The sequence below is a fragment of the Cupressus sempervirens genome, chromosome 8 (genome assembly GCF_028749045.1).
Source record: "Cupressus sempervirens isolate cs-2001-9-10 chromosome 8, ASM2874904v1, whole genome shotgun sequence".
NCBI classification, from domain to species: domain Eukaryota; kingdom Viridiplantae; phylum Streptophyta; class Pinopsida; order Cupressales; family Cupressaceae; genus Cupressus; species Cupressus sempervirens.
Window position 1 is genome coordinate 237504336 of NC_143125.1, and position 3450 is coordinate 237507785.

The 3450-nt window shown below is 29.7% G+C and overlaps 1 pseudogene; it reads right to left on the minus strand.

Moving 5' to 3' along the window:
- Positions 1–222: 222 nt before the first annotated feature.
- Positions 223–1293, minus strand: LOC149542385 (uncharacterized; annotated as a pseudogene).
- Between the last annotated feature and the right edge of the window lie 2157 nt (positions 1294–3450).

The window sequence follows — 3450 nt, forward strand, 5'->3', positions numbered from 1 at the left end:
GATAGATAGCTCATAGAAGTAGAGATTGCTTGATATTGGCATTCAACAGAATATCGATAACATGAAGTGAAAAGCTTTTCATTTCACCCATGTTACAACCAGAGGAAATTTCTTATCCACAATTAGCAGGCATGTCTTAAAAATTGAAATAACCGTAGATTGCAGGAAAGAAGTCTCATAGCCTGCAGACCTAGCTTCCCAGTGGTGTTGCCCTCCAAGAAATTAAAAAGCATGGAAACAGGAGAAATAAGGATGTTGAAGGCACTGTTTTTCCGTCAATCTTTTGTTGGGATCCACCTCCAACATCTTCAAGAGCAGATCCATGCCTATTGAGCATCCCATCTTTTCAGCTGTCCTTTCTAACTGATTCTACAAACCAGACCTCTAGCCGCCACATCCCAAAATACTGGTCAACAGCCGCACACAAATTTTTGTGCAGTTTAGATCTGATAAAGCATCCCAGTATTTGTCCATCATCTCCCAGGCAGAACCTCCAACGTGCTGAAATACAATACTTAGCTGCTCCTCTCTAGACTCCCCACAAAACAGGGGTTCTCCAATCACCATCTCTGCAAAAATGCATCCGAGTGCCCAGACGTCAACTGCAAAGCAATTGTATGCTTTTTGTTCCAGTAATAACTCAGGAGCTCTATACCACAAGGACACATATTCTTTCCCATTTCTTTCTATAACACCATTCTTTTTATCCTTCACCATCTTTGCCAATCCAAAGTCTGCGAGCTTAATTCTGATGCCCCCTACCGTGTTAATGGAGAGGAGACAATTACTGGGCTTGAGATCTCTGTGTGCAACACCCATGTCATGGCAGTAGGCCACTCCATAGCACAGCTCCCACATTAGCCCTTTCACCAAGCCAGCCCTATAAATGTTCCTCAAATATAACCAGTTATGCTCATCATGATATGGATATACTAATGATCCTCCATGAATAGTTTTCTTGATGAATGAGAGCAGGTCCATATCCATCAACTCCATAGCAATGTAAGCAATCTCATTTGCATGAGCCACACCTGAATCAACACCATTTTTGTGGGTGGTGGTTACCCTTAGGAAACGACCGTGTACTATTTTTGCCTTGCCACGTCCAAGAATCTGCACCACATATGGGCTGGGAGATAACAACATCAATATCTCGCTCTCCTCAAATGTGACATCAATGCACAGAGATACTTTGACGGCCACGGTATTTCCCTTGTTGAAATCCAGAGCTTTTGCTACTGCTCCATAAGCACCATGGCCCAAATAGTTCCCCAACCTGTATCTGGTCCTCATCAGAGACCTAATGCTTCAAAATGCCCCTCCAATTTATTTTCTCCAGCCAATTTGATGCAGGGTGCGGCTGAAATGAAATGTATTTATACTACCTACAGCACGCTTGTTCAGAAGATGTTTTCTGATTTGTAACACTTGGTCTAAATCTAAATTTAGATTTTTGTTTTTTTTCTTCAAATATGTTGCATGTTCTAATAATAGAATCCTAACTAAACCCAAAAAAATTTAAAAAAATAGATGATAAAAATAGAAGTGATATTCAGATTTTAATTTTGCTGAAAAGAATAATAAATTATTATTTATTAAATATAGTGATTATTTATATTTTTATTAAAATTGATGTTATTACAAATTAATCTTTATTTCTATTTATAAGTTATTTTAAAAACTATTTATTTCATATAATTTTAATTAAAGTTATGTAGAGTTGAATGAGAGCAGCAAGTTGGAAGTGAGTTTAGAATACAGGTGTATGGTAAATTTTAGTGGTGCACTCATGCATTAAGAATTATCTTTTTAAACAAAAATGATTTATACAAGCATACATGTGAAATAATTTTTTTAGGTTAAAATATCTTTTTTAATTTGAAATATTTAGTATAAATTAATAATAATATGGATATAAATAGTTTTACAATTTAATGGTCATATTTTTTATTAAGATATTTCTTTTTATTAATTTTTTAAAATTTATTTATTATATAATTTATGTTTAAATGTTATAATTATAAAAATATTTTTTTAATTTAAACAAAGTTTCTAATTACATTTTGGGTATAAGAAAGATAATTGTATAACTTAATTATATAAGATCGAATTAGAATAAATTATTACATAAGATAAATAATTTTAGAATATATTAAATTTTTTTATTTATGAAAAATTAGAAAATAAAATTATAAACAATTTTAAGTCATTTCATGAATTCATTTTTAGTTTCAAATTTGCCGCCATATGCAGTCTGTCAAATATGAAAACGTTTGTAGTGCATCTAAAGTAATCATCGAAATACACTCGTAGATTAAATAAAATTAACAAAACACCATAAATGTCTGGACAAAACTCCTCATATTCGGGAAAGCATCTCGATGGACTTGCATGATTGCATTAGCTCGCACCAACGAGCAAGGTACAGATAGATACATGTCGGAATGTAATTAATATAACTATTTTTTAAAATTAAAAGTTTTAAAATATATTGTTATAATTATAAATTAATCTTTATTTTCGTGGACAATTATTTTTAAAATTATTTATTTCATATAATTTTACTTACATTTTTTTTTTTATCAATAGTCTTTTTCAATTTTTGTGAATAATCTTTTTCAATTAATAAAATTACTTATTTCATAATAGTTTTATTTAAAATTTATTTACTTGATAAAATTTTAATTAATTTTTTGGACAGTTGAAAGAAAAACTAAAGATAGGTTTAGAATGCACTCAAGCAAAAAAATAATAGTGAAGTCAATTCATGCATTCATAGATGTGAAACTATCTTTGTTGAGTTGAAGTAGTCACTATAAATTAGTGATGATATTGATATAAATATTTCTCTAATTTTGATGGTTATATTTTAATTTCAAGATATTTGTTGAAATAGTCACTATAAATTAGTGATGACATTGATATATAAATATTTCTTTAATTTGATAGTCATATTTTAATTTCAATATATATATTTCTATTAAATTTATCTTTTCTTTTATAATTGCTGAAGTAAATTTTCAATTTTAAACAAAGGTTTTAACTAGAAAAGTGGAGGGAGGGGCAAGGGGAGAGAGTAAGAGAGACTGTGTAGGAGGAGAAGGGGGGTGTGTGTGTGTGTGTGAGAGAATTATATAAATAATAATAATATAATATTAATTAATATTAAACTATAACACTTATCAAAAAAAGAATAGAACACTAATATCTATTTAATATAATATAAATAATAATATCATATTAATCAACATAATATAATACAAATAATATTACTAAACTATTAATACTATATACTAATACTATTGCTAAACTTAATATTATACAAACCTAGTATAATTCAAACTTTATATAAACTTGGTATATTAATACAAACAATTGGTATCTCTAAATCTTGTTATCTATTAGTGTCAAACACTTCATCATATACAAGGCAGAGTTAGTCCATCATCA